The sequence below is a fragment of the Notamacropus eugenii genome, chromosome 2 (genome assembly GCF_028372415.1).
Source record: "Notamacropus eugenii isolate mMacEug1 chromosome 2, mMacEug1.pri_v2, whole genome shotgun sequence".
Lineage (NCBI taxonomy): Eukaryota > Metazoa > Chordata > Mammalia > Diprotodontia > Macropodidae > Notamacropus > Notamacropus eugenii.
In genome coordinates this window covers 308,039,607-308,055,741 of record NC_092873.1, presented here as the reverse complement: position 1 = coordinate 308,055,741, position 16,135 = coordinate 308,039,607, and positions in this window count along the sequence as shown.

Below are 16,135 nucleotides of genomic sequence, written 5' to 3'. Positions count from 1 at the left end.
GAGAAATGGAATGGGGCAAATTGTCTCTCATAAAAGAGGCAAGTAAATGACTTTTCAGTGGAGGGACAAAATGGGGAGGTGAGAGAAAAAATATGAAGCTTACTCTCATCACATTTAACTAAAGGAAAGAATAAAATGCACACTCATTTTGGTATGAAAACCTATCTTACAACACAGGAAAGGGTGAGAAGGAAATAAGCGGGGGGGATGATGGAAGGGAGGGCAATGGGAGGAGGGAGCAATTAGAAGTCAACACTCTTGGGAAGGGATAGGATCAAAAGAGCGAATAGAATAAATGAGGGGTAGGACAGGATGGACAGAAATATAGTTAGTCTTACATGACACCACTATTATGGAAGTCATTTGCAAAACTACACAGATATGGCCTATATTGAATTACTTGCCTTCCCAAAGGGGATGGGTGGGGAGGGAAGGAGGAAGAGAAGTTGGAACTCAAAGTTTTAGGAACAACTGTTGAGTATTGTTCTTGCAACTAGGAAATAAGAAATACAGGTAAAGGCATATAGAAAGTTATCTTGCCCTACAAGACAAAAGAGAAGATGGGGATAAGGGAAGGAAGGGATATTAGAAGGGAGGGCAGATTGGTAATAGGGATAATTAGAATGCTCGGTGTTTTGGGGTGGGGGGAGGGGAGAAATGGGGAGAAAATTTGGAACTCAAAATTTTGTGGAAATGAATGTTGAAAACTTAAATAAATTTTAAAAAATAATAAAAATGAAAACGTAATTCTAAGAAGGGATCCGTCAGCTTCACTAGACTGCCAAAGGGGAACATAGCAGAAATAAGGTTAGGAATCTCTACACAAACCCTTAATTTAGATGGTCTTTGATGTCCCATTCAACTTGAATCCTGGATTCCTATAAAGTATATAATAAATGCTGCCATATATATCTAGTCTTGTGCTAGAAGCAATCAAGGATTTAAAATAAGTGTTGCCTTCTGGGAGTTAACAGATTAGTTGAGAAAATACTACTAAAAAGGTGTTATTATTGTACCTAAATAGCCCACAGTTGGGTACTACACACCAGGAGGCTATAATGACCTGGAAAGGCTTCCTGGAGGAAGCAAAATTTCACCTGCGTCTTGAAGAGCATGCAGGATTTGAGTCTCCATGGGGAGAGAGGAGGAGAAATTTAATTGGTTGAGAAAGAGACAACACATATAAAAATATGGAGTTTAGAATGAGCATAGTATGTGCAGAAACCTGGCCTAAATGGGGCAGAAAGCAGGTGCTGGGAAGAGTGGGAGAGATCAGGCAAGGAAGGTAGGATGGGAATGGATCATGGAGGTCCTCAAAAACCAGCCAAGGTGTTTGGACTTGACACTGGATTTTTCCAAATCCAAGGCTTTTCAGCAGGAGAGTAACAAAATGAGATCAGAGGACTGAGTTTGAATCCTGCATCTGTCCCTTACTATAAGACCTTAGGCAAATAGCTTAACTTCTCTAGAGGCCTCAGTTACCTCCACAACAAAATGAAAGGGGTTGGACTCAATAGTCTCTAATCTCATCTACTTCTAAAGTCTACAATCCCATGAACACTGTAGAAAACAAACCTCATTGATTAGACAAACTGCTCCAGTTTCTGAACATAGTCCAACAATAGATGATGTCCAAATCCTGCAAGTTTATCTGTCTGAACCCAAGTCTTGGGATTGAAAGATGGGGGGTGGAGAGCCAAATTAAGTAGAGAGGCCCTGGAAGTACCTGGGGTCAGAGACTTAGAAAGATTATTCTCAATTACCCAAATGAAAGGACCATAGTAGCTTAGTTAATATCCCCAGCAGTTCTCCCTTTGACTTTGGAAAATATGGGATTTTTCTCTCAGCAGACTGCCTTCCTCATTAAAGCTGACTTAGCTGACAGGAAGACAAATCTAAATTCCTTATGGACACGCTGGCTGAAGCAGTAGGAGGTTTGTTTTGAGTTTTTTTTTTAATCTTTCCTTTAGCCCTCCAGAAAAGTCCTACTCTAACAGGTCACTGGGGTGAGGACATGACTCTGGGTTTTCAAAGGCTGTTCCGTTGCAGTGTACACTCTAGCTGGTCTCTCTAAGTTTGAAAAGCTCTGCATGTGGGCCTGGTGACCCACTGGGCATTCATGTTCTTAAAAAACTTGCCTACCTAAGTATGGACAACCTCATCCCCAGAAGTTTGGCTGATGAACAATATATTTGCCCACAGAAATTGATGGAATGATCTACTAAGACACAGAGAGTCAGTGTGGAGCAGAGGAAAGAGAATTGGATGTTTATTCAAACAACTTGAATTCAGACTCCCTCCCTGCCACTGACTTACATACCTCAGGGAAATCACTTCTCTCTGGGCCTCAGGTTTCTCATGGACAAAATGAATGGATTGGAGACTAACTAACCTCTGAAGTCCTTTCCAACTCTAGGTCAATGATCTTCATATGTGACAGATGAGAGGTGAACATCTGTGTCATTAGAGGGGAGAGCCACACAGAATCAGAATTTTCACACTTGCAAGGGACCTCAGGTGGCATCCAGGCCAATCCCCACCTGAACAAGGATCGCTTCTAAACATATCACCCAATATCAAACGTATCCTTGAAGCCTTCCCAGGTTGGTACTATTTGTGCCTTGATGAATTTCAAGACCCCAGGGCTACCTCCAGGCCAGGATAAGGCACTGGAAAAAAAGGCAATTCAGGGGGCGGAGCCAAGATGGCGGAGTAGAAAGACGCACATACACATAGCTCTGAACCCACAACCCATAGAATGGCTACAGGGAAGTAACTCACGGCGAATTCCGCACCCAGAGGCCACGGAACATTGGAGCGAGGGAGATTTCTGTTCCAGAGAGACCTGCAAACCTCTCGCGGGGGGGTCCTTCGCGCTGCGGACTGGGCGCCGGGACTGGGAGGTGAGTGCAGCCCTGCGGCGGCCGCGGCACCGAGAGGAAAAGATCCGAGCAGGCTTCACAGACAGGATCTCCAGCGGCCACGCGGGTCCCTCCACCCACAGAGGGATCTGCAAACCTCTCCCAAAAGGTCCGTCGCGCTGCAGACACAAAGCCCAGCCCAGACCTGCTGCGGCCACGGCTGCGGCACCGAGAGGAACAGATCCGAGCAGGCTTCAGGGACGGGATCTCCAGCGGCCGTACAAGTCCCTCCACCCACAGGTGACAGGGGTGGGTGAGAGAGTCTCTTTGGCGGGTCGAGAGGGGAGTGGGGTGCCCCCATAATTCAGGCCCCCCCCCGGGAGGTAGAAGCTGAGAGGCGGCTGCAGACAGGGGCTCCCCAAGCGGGTGGGAGCCTGAATCCATTGCGGAAGGTCTGTGCATAAATCCCCTGAGGGAACTGAGCCTGAGAGGTGGCCCTGCCCCGATCTCAGCACCAGAACATAATCTCATACTGAATAGCAGCCCTGCCCCCGCCAAAAGCCCTGAGGCTGGAAGCAGCATTTGAATCTCAGACCACAAACACGGGCTGGGAGGATCAGGAGGTGAGGTGGGTGTGAGGAAAATATTCAGAGGTCAAGTCACTGGCTGGGAAAATGCCCAGAAAAGGGAAAAGAAATAAGACTATAGAAGGTTACTTTCTTGGCGAACAGGCATTTCCTCCCTTCCTTTCTGATGAGGAAGAACAATGCTTACCATCAGGCAAAGACACAGAAATCAAGGCTTCTGTGTCCCAGCCCACCCAATGGGCTCAGGCCATGGAAGAGCTCAAAAAGAATTTTGAAAATCAAGTTAGAGAGGTGGAGGAAAAGCTGGGAAGAGAAATGAGAGACATGAAGTCAAAGCATGAACAGCAGATCAGCTCCCTGCTAAGGGAGACCCAAAAAAATGTTGAAGAAATTAACACCTTGAAAACTAGCCTAACTCAATTGGCAAAAGAGGTTCAAAAAGCCAATGAGGAGAAGAATGCTTTCAAAAGCAGAATTAGCCAAATGGAAAAGGAGATTCAAAAGCTCACTGAAGAAAATAGTTCTTTCAAAATTAGAATGGCACAGATGGAGGCTAATGACTTTATGCAAAACCAAGAAATCACAGAACAAAGAGAGAAGAATGGAAAAATGGAAGATAATGTGAAATATCTCATTGGAAAAACAACAGACCTGGAAAATAGATCCAGGAGAGACAATTTAAAAATTATGGGACTACCTGAAAGCCATGATCAAAAGAAGAGCCTAGACATCATCTTTCATGAAATTATCAAGGAAAACTGCCCTGAGATTCTAGAACCAGAGGGCAAAATAAATATTCAAGGAATCCACAGAACACCGCATGAAAGAGATCCAAAAAGAGAAACTCCTAGGAACATTGTGGCCAAATTCCAGAGTTCCCAGGTCAAGGAGAAAATACTGCAGGCAGCTAGAAAGAAACAATTCAAGTATTGTGGAAATACAATCAGGATAACACAAGATCTAGCAGCCTCTACATTAAGGGATCGAAGGGCATGGAACAGTATATTCCAGAAGTCAAAGGAACTAGGACTAAAACCAAGAATCACCTACCCAGCAAAACTGACTATAATACTTCAGGGTAAAAAATGGTCTTTCAATGAAATAGAGGATTTTCAAGTATTCTTGATGAAAAGACCAGAGCTGAAAAGAAAATTTGACTTTCAAACACAAGAATGAAGAGAACCATGAAAAGGTGAACAGCAAAGTGAAGTCATAAGGGACTTACTAAAGCTGAACTGTTTACATTCCTACATGGAAAGACAATATTTGTAACTCTTGAAACATTTCAGTATCTGGGTACTGGGTGGGATTACACATGCACACACGCTCACATACATAGAGACAGAGTGCACAGAGTGAATTGAATAGGATGGGATCATATCTTTAAAACAAAATGAAATCAAGCAGTGAGAGAGAAATATATTGGGAGGAGAAAGGGAGAAATTGAATGGGGCAGGTTATCTCTCATAAAAGAGGCAATCAAAAGACTCATTAGTGGAGGGATAAAGAGGGGAGGTGAGAGAAAAACATGAAGTCTACTCTCATCACATTCCACTAAAGAAAAGAATAAAGTGCACACTCATTTTGGTAGGAAAACCTATCTCACAATACAGGAAAGTGGGGGATAAGGGGACAAGCAGGGTGGGGGGGATGATAGAAGGGAGGGCATGAGGAGGAGAGTGCAATTCGAGGTCGACACTCATGGGGAGGGATAGGATCAAAAGAGAATAGAAGTAATGGGGGACAGGATAGGATGGAGGGAAATATAGTTAGTCCTATACAACACAACTATTATGGAAGTCATTTGCAAAACTACACAGATATGGCCTATATTGAATTGCTTGCCTTCCAAAGGGGAGGGGTGGGGAGGGAGGGAGGAAGAGAAGTTGGAACTCAAAGTGTTAGGATCAACTGTCGAGTAATGTTCTTGCCACTAGGAAATAAGAAAAACAGGTAAAGGGGTATAGAAAGCTATCTGCCCCTACAGGACAAAAGAGAAGATGGAAACAAGGGCAGTGAGGGATGATAGAAGAGAGAGCAAATTGGTCATAGGGGCAATTAGAATGCTTGGTGTTTGGGGGGGGAGGGGATAAAAGGGGAGAAAATTTGTAACCCAAAATTTTGTGAAAATGAATGTTAAAAGTTAAATAAATAAATTTAATAATATAAAAAAAAAAAAAGGCAATTCACTTTTTTTTTTGTATGCTGGACCTTTTAGGCAGTCTGGTGAAACCTATGGCCCCTTTCTCAAAATAATGCTTTTAAATGCATAAAATAAAACATATAGGCTTACAAAGGAAACCAACTATATTGAAATATAGTTATCAAAATATTTTTAAAAAACATATTCATAGACCTCAAGTTAAGAATCCTTGTTAGGGGAATCTAGGCCTATACTTCTCACAAATAAGGTAGGCCATGGTCCTAGCCTCTCTGATAAGTAGAAATGCTGATATCCCTAATTTGAGAGAGGGACTTCCACCCTCCAGTACAGTCTTAAAGCTGAAAAATTTGAACTCTTTCTCAGAGTCCTACTTCTGAAAGTTAGATCACAAGTCCTACAGACCAAATGACACAGAGGCAAAACTTCTCCAAAGACAATATTTCTGCCCCTTCTAGGGCTGTGACTGGGACACAGAAGATGTCCAGAGACTCCATGGTGTTAGAGGACTGGGTATGGTTCCATTCTGAGCCATAAATCATATTGGGGGATGAGTGAAATGGTACTTGAATTCTCTGTATGCAAGGTTGTGATTGTGCCTGGTAGAAAAGGCAGAGGGAACCAATTTAAAGGGCAACCATGAGTCTATGTCAAATGTACCCTCTGAGTTGGTTTGAACCCTTTGCTCCAACTCCTGAGTTCCCTTTAAAGACATGTCAACAAACCCACAACATACATGACCATCCATGTTTTTGTCTTACTACTCATTACTGGAAGGCTGCTAGGCTTGAAGTTACCCAAACTGGCTCCAACCACCAGAGCCTCCACTGGGGAAATCACAGTCCTGACTAACACCAAGGGAATTCTGACAGTTCCTTAGCTAAGGGAGTAAGCACATAGGGCCAAGATCACCACAAATATGAACTGGTTAACTTTACCCTAGAGAGAGGCAGCATAATGGTATGGAAAGTGCCCTGGAGTCAGGAAATCTGAGTTCGAATCCCAGCCTTGTCACTTAACTGTCACCAGAGACATTTCAATTCAACTTACTGAGCTTAGATTTCCTTCTCTATAAAATGAAAATAGTATATTATGTATCTCACAGGGTTATTGTGAAGAGAGTACTTTACAAACCTTAAAGCGCTGTGAATTAGTACAATCATTCTGGAAAAGCATTTCAGAAAGCCATTTGGAATGGTATAATGATGAACATGTTCATCTTTTTGATCCAGAAATTTCCCTTTAAGGTATATTCCCCAAGGAGGTCAATGACAAAAAGAAAGGCCCCCACATCCACCAAAATATTTATAGCAGCATTCTTTGTGGTAGTGAAGAACTGGAAACAAAGTAGGGACTCATCAGTAGGGGAATGATTAAACAAATTTTGGTACATGAATGGAATATTACTGCACTGTCAGAAATGGTAACTACAGAGAAGCATGCAAAGACTTCTACTAACCAATACATTGTGAAATTAAGAGGACCAGGAAAACAAAATACACAGTGACTAGAATGATGTAAAAAGAAAGAACAATAATGAAATACTTGAAACTGAAGGCTGTGAAATTACCATGACCAAGCTTGGCCCCAAAGAAGAGATGAGAGAGTACTTAAGTTCACTTCTTATAGAGGAAAGGGACACTGAATATATTGTCAGACTTTTTTTGATATGTGAGTTAGTTTGTCTGAGTTTCTTTCTTCCTTTTTATTCTTTGTTATCATGATTGACTCTGAAGGGAGTGGGACAGGGTACACTGGAAAACATAGGTGATATAAAAACAAAAGATGTCAATAAAAGTGTATTTTTTAAAACCTTAAAGAACTAGGTTAATGTGATTTGTAATTATTCTCTTTTCCAGAATGCATCTCTACCCCCAATAACTTCACAAATGCATGTTTTTGGCTCTACATCCAACTCAGTACCTGCCTATCCCCACTACCGAAAAGATACCTCCCTGTGCCAAGTTAGGTCTATATGGCATTACCTTTAGGATAGTACATACACATCCTGTCACTTCAAGCATATTTTAACAAACATTAATTAAAGCCTGCTATGTGCCAGATCCTGAATAAAATTGGGATATAAAGACAAAAATGAAAGAGAACAGTCCCTGTCCTCAAGGAGCTTATATTCTACTGAGAAGAAACAATATGTATACAGATTTTTTTTTAAATATGGAATATACATGAAATAAATGAAAAGTAATTAAATGGAGGTGGAGAAGAATTACTCATTGGAGCATCAGGAAAGGCCTCTTCTAAGAGGTAGAATTTGAGCCACGGGAGAGGTGGTATTACATGCTAGACTTGGGATTTAGCTCAGGCATTGAATGAGGTGACTAGAATGAGAAGTCTCTGAGGGTGGATTCCAAAACAATTAAAAGTCCAGATTCCATTAACATGGCACAGTGTGCAGCTCATTGCACAGAGTGGGGTGAAGGATTGGAAAGGTCCTCTTAAGTTGGCTTACTTTCCAATCCATTTCTTATACCACTCCTGCTTCATGAGACACTTGCCAGACAAGCATATGGCATGCACCTGTTCCTCCTGATTTCCCCCCCCTACGAGGACTGGTTCAGTAGATACATCTCTAAGGTGCTGGCAGGAGATAGTTCCCAATCCACTGGCTATTTGTCCAACAAGATATTTGGCTAGAACCAAGTCCAAGCAATGAAAAGACAGGAGGTTGTGCCAACTGTCTTGGAAGTGGAATGCTGAGAAATGTCAGAAAAGCTGTCTCTCTCTTTCTTTCACTCTCTCCAAGATCTAATAGATGGGTAATTGAAAACATGGAAGTAGCTGCAAAGGGCATTCCTCATCAAGACCAGAGGCATCTGGCTAGTTAGTGCCATGGTCAAGTGAAGGGCATACCTGGGGGAAACAGGAGGCTAGGCACAAGGAGGCTCCCATTCCTTCTACTGCTGGTAGAAGGGGTAGAGTTGGGATGGAGGTGGATTCTCTGTGGCACCACTAACTTTCTGGAACTTCCCATGGTTTTGATCAAAATCCATCTTAAAAAACTCCCCACTCTGAGTATTTCTTACCACTCAAGACCAACCCACAAAACTGGCTATTTACATGGAATGACTAAAGGACAGAGTGTTAGGATGGGATCTAAAATTTAAAGCTGGAAGGTCATCTAGTCTGACCACCTCACTTTAGAGAGGAGGAAACTGAAGCTCTGACAGGTTCACTAACACCTAATCTAACACTGGTAACAAATGGGCAGTAAAAATTAGGATTTAAATTCAGGTTGACTGTCTCCAAATACTGGGTTCTTTTCACTGTACCCCTAGGCACACAGTGAGTTTATTAGGGGTGGAGTCGACTCAAATTGTTAACTATTCAGTGTGAGTATTTACACCTCGGAAATGGGCAAATACTGATTGAGAACTGTTCCATTGTTTTGTCAATTGTCCAGACTTAAGAAAGTGATGGAGAAAATGTTTACAATACAGATTAAATTTTAAAATGTGTTGTGTGTACGTTGTTGTTGTTTTTCCTGGAGAACCTGTTGTTAAATATCAACCAGCACACTGCTGGTTTTAGTATGGAAACAGGATTAGGATGAACCCCATAGGACAGGGTTCGTTTTAGTGTTGGAATAGGGTGATCCCAAATATACAATCAACAGAATTGGCAGACACCCATATTCAACAAAGCACTCAGTCAAATGAGGCAAGAAATAAGCTATATGCTCAAATTGTCTTCTCTTCCTATTCATGGGGAGGTTTTACCTTAAGGATAACTTTATGTTTGCACAGGAAGCTGATCTTTATGATGGGGAGTAACTGAGAAAGGAGATGGAGGAGGAATCCTCATATGAATGAACAGAATTGAGTTGGGTTTGGAGCATGTGCTGACTCCCCACCTCACCCTGAGTGGTGAATAAAATTGTACCAAGTTCTTATACCAAATAGTTCTGTATCCCCAGAGCCATACCTATGGGGTGTGGACCTATCTAGCTAAATACAGCTATATAAGGTGGGGAGGTACAGGAACAGTTCAAGTTTTACATGGTAGCTGGGCATCATGATCAGAAGAATAGGATCAGAGCTCTAAAACTGGAAGATATCTATCTCAAAAAGCCATCCAGTAGAACCCCATCATTCTGTAGATGAGTAAATGGAAGGCCAAGGTCATAAGATCATAGTTCTAGAGTTAGAAGGGACCTGAGAAGCTAGCCAGTCCAATGTTCTCTTTTTATAGATGAAGAAAGTGAGGCCTACCTATTAGATATGTTACAGTGGGGATTTCTTTAGTATATGGGTTAGACTTGAAGACTCTGAAGTCTGAGATTCTATACTTTGTGTATCTACTCATCATTTATTTAGCATTATATTCAGATGCAGTTTAATTGGTATTTGTAGCCTGAGCACCTAGTACAGTACCTGATGCATAGTACAGTAGGCATTTAATAAATGCTTCATCACGTTAATCTGATTATAGGTCTTTTATTGTTGTTCAGTTGTTTTTCAGTCATGTCTGACTCCAGTTAGTTTTCTTGGCAAAGATACCGGAGTGGTTTGCTATTTCCTTCCCTAGCTCATTTTGCAGATGAGAAAACTGAGGCAAAGAGATGACTTGTCCAGGATCGCAAAGCAAGTAAGCGTCTGAGGCCAGATTTGAACTCAGGAAGATTGAGTCTTCCTGACTTGATGCCTGGTGCTCTATCCCCTGTGCCACCTAGCTGCCCCATTTATAGGTCTCACCTCCCTCAATTAGATTTTAAGCTCAAGGAGAACATGGGCTATTTCTGGCATGAACTCTCACATCTGAGAATTGGAAGGTACCTCAGAGGTTATACGATCATGACTCTAGAGCTGGGAGGGAACTTAGAGGCTGTTAAGTCCAATTCTCTCATTTTATAGAAGAGTAAACTGAGGCCCACCATAGCTAAATTCATAGGATTATAGGATTGTTTCATTAAACTAAGCTTTATTTTTAAATAAATTTTTGATCAAGGCAACTATAAAACTGTGTCCCTTCCAGAGACATCCATTGTGGATAGCCTTTTTCACTAAGAAAAGCCTAGTTGAAGATGAAGTCTAATTCATGGTGAGCTTGACTTCCTGTCTGATAAGCTTAAAGACCTTGATGTAGAATGGGGTAAAGGAAACAGAATATTTACAGAGTCACTGGGGATGTCTTAATGACTGTATCCTTGTTCCCCTAGATCTCTTTGACAATTATATAGGCAGCTGTAAAGGAAGAGGGAATTGATTGTTACAAGGCCCTAATACTTGGAGATATTAAATTGAATTATGTTCAAGAGCCCAAACCCCTGGCATAGCAGTGGTGCTGTGGGAGGCTGGGATGGTAGTAATGTACGACTATCAGACAGGATCAAAACATAAAGCAACAGAGATGGCACCCATAAAGTGATCTCACCGAAATAGTTACTGTTAGAAAAAGGTCAGTAAAAACAGAGAGGTAAGAAATAAACGATTAGAAGAATAGCAGGCAAGGGGATTACGATTCTTGGCTTGTGATATTTTTTACGGAATTCTAGAGAATCATGAAGTAATTCTAGATTTTAAACAGATGAAATAAAATTATGATTGTCTTTATTTCCTTGTTTACTTAAAAGTTAGCTGCCTTTCCAAAAGGGGGAAATGAGTTATAATTTCTTCTGAAAATAGAGTTAATGATGTGAAGACTTGTCCCAAGACAAAGATCAGACAAGTCAGTGGACGGAAATCATTAATGAGGCAAGAAGCAAAATTAGGGTACGTAAAAAGTGCCTGGAGGAAAGTATGATCCAAGAAGGCTACTCAAATCCTAACTACCTGCAAGAAACTTACCAGCAAGAGTTTACAGAAAAATAAAAGGCAGATCTTTGCCAAAACACCATGCAGCACTGGGCCCAACTAATCAAGAGACTCAGCATCTACACTTGCTGCCTCCACTTCCTTTCCTATTCTAAGCTCTGTGCAATCTGGCTTCTAGCCTCATCGCTGTTCAGCTGAAACTGCCTTCTCCAGTTACCATTAATCTCTAAATTGCCAAATCTAACAACATCTTCTAGGTCTTCATCCTCCCGATTGTTGTCCTTTGTTCTCCAAGAGGACCAATCTGCAGCATCTGACTTTGTTGGTCACCATCTCCTCCTCCTGGAAATTCTCTCCTTCCTGGATACTATCTCCTGTCTTTTTATTTTCTAGGACATTGCCCTCCTCTCCCCACCATTCTCCTCCTACTCTGTCCACTCTTCAGTTTCTTTTAATAGAACATGTCATACTCACCAGTCTCCCAGAGGTTCTGTCTGGAGCCCTCTTTTCTTTTCTATTCTTTTTTCTTCTTTCTATACTCTCAAGATGATATCATCAACTGCCATGGACTTGATTATTATCTGGAGGCTGATGATTCCCAGATCCACAAATCCAGCCCTAGTCTTTTTCTTGAACTCCAGTCTCCATCACCAGCTCCCTCTTAGACATTTGGACCTAGATGCCTCAGAGGCATCTCCAACACACAAAATGGAACTCATCCACACCTCTTGTGCACTTCCCTGTGACTATCAAAGATAACACTGTCCTCCCAGTTATACAGGTTTGTAGCCTCCCTGTAAAGCCTCCCCAATACCTCATTTACATTTACCCTATGTATTTACAAGTTGCCAAATCTTGTCATTTCTTTCTCCATAACAGCTCTGAAATGTTTTCTTCTCTCCATTTACATAGCCAGTGATGGGGGTGGGATTGGTATTTGATCAGTACAAGGAAAAGACCATATCTTTGGGACCTGGACCTCAAAGTTCCTGAATCCAGATCTCTGGCATTCACCTGAGGCACCTGGTCCATCCCAGTCAATAATTCTTTTAACTGTCCTTTCACTATGGCTCTCCTTATCTACATCTTGCCCATCCCAGGCTACTAGCCACTCTTTAATGCCACCCAGAACTTCCCACAGCCTTTCTATATAAAAGAGTCCATCTTGCCCCCAAGTAAATTGCACAGATTTCTTATGAATTTGGTCCATTTATATTGGTGAAAGAAATAGCACAGACTCACTAGGAATTTCACCTACCCCAACTGGTGTCTAAATAAACTTGCTACTTGGACTGAAAGAAGGCACGAGTGGTCGAATTCTTTCAAGGCAGACCCCTGCCCTATACCCTTGGATTTTGGAGTTCCCAGAACCCCTAGACCATAACATCACCACTGTAAATCAAGCCCTTATGATCTTTCTCTTAGACTATTGTTTAAGTCTATCCCGAGTCCAATTTATCTTTCACATGAAAGCCAAAGTGACTTTCCTAAAGTATAGATCTGACTGTGTGACAGTCCTACTCCCCAACTCCAGTGACACCCTGTTGCCTCCAGAATTAAATATAAAATCCATACTGTTCTTCATCTTCACCTCCAAGTCTTTTCACTGGATGACCTCCATGCCTAGCAGGCACCCCGCCCCCATCTCTGTCTCGTGGCATCCTTCAAGTCCCAGATAAAAAATCTTACCTTCTACAAGAATACTTCTTAATCCCAGTGCCTTGCTATTTTATATTGATTCTATATATAGCCTATTCATACATATTTGTTGACTTGTTGTTCTCCCCTCTCCCATTAGATTATGAGTTGAAGGCCAGGGACTGCCTGCCTTTTGCCTTATTTTGCAACCCCAGTTCTTAGCATGGTGCCTGGTATCAGTAGGTGCTTAATAAATGCTCATTGACTGGCATATCCACTCTGTCCTACACTTAGAAGCTGCCTGAACTTGGGAGAATCTCTGCCTTTACCCTAGAGGGATTCATCCCAGAAATTCCTCAAGTCTCAGTAAAGGGACTTGGATGACTCCAGAGCACCAAATGGGTTGGGAGTTTTAGGGGATACTTTAAGCTTAGGTGGGACAGATAAGTCCTTACTGCAGCAACTCAGATATTCCTATTGGTTTTACCACCCTCCATAAACTGATCATTATTCTCCTTTCCCTCCGTGTCTTTCAGGAGTCACACCCTAAGCTCTTTATAGAAGAGTTCCACTCACTGAGAAGGGCAGAAGGTTCTAAGTCTCATTCCACCATTTGACTGGTCTGATATATTTGCATGGTCAACAGCAAGGGTGGTCTGGATTTCCCATTCAAATATCAACAGTTGATCTGCTATTGCCTATAAGATGGCATGCTAGGTACATGGCTAAAACCTGATGTTACTCACTACGCTGGCTGGATTCTACCCAGAAGGCAAGATCTAATTGCTTCTAATGCCAGCTGGTCACAGAGCATGGAGGACCCACAAGTAGGGTGGTGTGGAGGCAGACCACTAAACCCATCTCTTTGAAATTTTACTCTATCTCTTGCTGACACTTATTGGAGAACTAACTGCAAAGGGAACTCATCTTTATGGTAAAGTATAGTTTAAACAGCTCCCCATCTTAGCCATCTAAAAAGAGACAAATGACTGTCCCCATTCAGGACCTCTGACTTGTCTAAATGACTTTGTAAATGTCTTCTATCAGATCCTTAAATCAATGGAATTCTATGGCCAAGAGGATCTCCACATTGACCCCATCAGACCATGCCCTCACCAAGCAGTATTCTAATGTCTTAATTGTTTAAACTTGACCTTCACCCCGAATTCCTTGGTGCTGAAAGACCTTTCACCTCCAACCTCCCTGCAAAAGAAGACACCCCTAGAGAGCAATAACAGGTAGACCCAAAGTTCTCTCACCAGCTCTCAGCCTTACTTCCATTCCCATTCTCTTCCCTCATTAACCCTGCTATCAGTTCAGCGTAATGTTTGGTGAGGCCTTTGGATCAGAAACCATACTTGCCACTCACAAGTTGGTCCCTGCCCCAGCTCTTTTACTTGGGCTGTTACTAGGTCCATGATTGCTCTTTGCCTTCAGAACAGTGTCCATAAAGGCCAAGAGCACATATACTTCTGTCTCTAGGTACCAGGTATCCATGGGCAGTTTACTTTCATTTTCCTTATGCTAGTGATATAGCTTTTCTAGAGTCTTCAGCAACAGGCAGGAAATGCTCCCTGGTGGTACTTCTATTCTTCTTGTCAATCTCCTTAAACACCCAGCAGGCTAAACCCGCTGGGTCCCTAGGGGTTCCCTCTCTGTCCAACTGAGAGACTTCTACATATGAAGACTCTCCTCAATCACTCTTTTTCAAGCTACCCAATCAACCAGCTCCTCCCACTCTGCATTATCCTGAGCTCCCTTTAACCATGAGGTTAGCCATGTCATTCCAGAACAATCCTTTCTGCCACACCAAATGTTCTGACACAAGTCAGTCCAGTGGTTCAGGTTCAGGACTAGAACAAAACGAGACATTCATAGATCATATAACCTTTAATAAAAAGAAGTTTACTCAACAATGTCAAGAAAAGACTATTTAATAAAGATTCAGCATTGGTTCAGCAGCTCCTCTTTGCCATGATGGTGTACCTAGTCAAAAAGGAGTGTTACCCTGCATGGCAGTGAGAAGTCCATCCAATCCAAGGAGTCCCAGATACTCATGTTATTCAGTCATTTTTCAGTTGTGTTCAACTCTTCATGACTCCATTTGGGATTTTCTTGGAAAAGATATTGTAGTGGTTTGCCATGTCATTTGTCAGTTCATTTGACAGAGGAGAAAACTGAGGTTTAAGTGTCTTACTCAGGATTTCATAGCTAGTAAGTGTGTGAGGTCAGATTTGAACTCAGGAACATAAGTCTTCCCCTCACTCCAAGTCCAGCATGCTATCCACTGTGCAATGTAACTGCTCTCAAATATTCATACCCTGAGCTTTTATGCCTTAAGCTACTATAAAATAGCATCAATAATTTGAGCCTTAGTCCCCTAGACCAGGGCTTCTTAAATTTTTCCCCTTTTTGGTTTCAGCAGTTAGTTTGCATTGTGCGGCTTGAGGACATGTTCAGTGCAAAGTGTACATGCCTTATGTTCGGCATCAAGACTACAGTGAAGTTGTGTGATGCACCATGGGCAAGTGCTTCCAGAAACACCTCAGATTCACTACACATTTGATTTTTAACTAAATTTTGGTCATTGCACATTCTGAAATCTTTTATTATTGCCAAATTTTTAGTGACCCCATATGGGGTCACAACCCACAGTTTAAGAAGTACAGCTAGACCAATTGGATCTCAAGGACACTTACATTGCCTTGTTAGAGAAAAGTTAGCCTATGTGGCAGAGACATTCCATTCTTCTTGGGATAAATGTGTGACATAGGATAAATTTCTAGCTCTGCATCAATAGGACCTAATGCACTGGGTTCCAATCAAATGTACAGTAAATGCTGCTCCTACCATAGTCTCTTCATGCTTTTATCATCCTGTGCTATTATTATTCCTAGAAACCCTCCAGAGGATCTAGCCAACAATCTGTAGATTTTTCTCTTGTTCTTTTTAGTATCTCAGGGGTACCAATGTGCCACTCAAGCTGTTGTCTCATTCTTGCTACATGATCAGCCCATTTTCTTTTCCCACAGTTGCCATTCATCTTGTTCATTCTGAATGTGGAGAGCTGAGAACCAGATGCAAGATATATTGAATTTGTCACTATAGTCAAGAGAG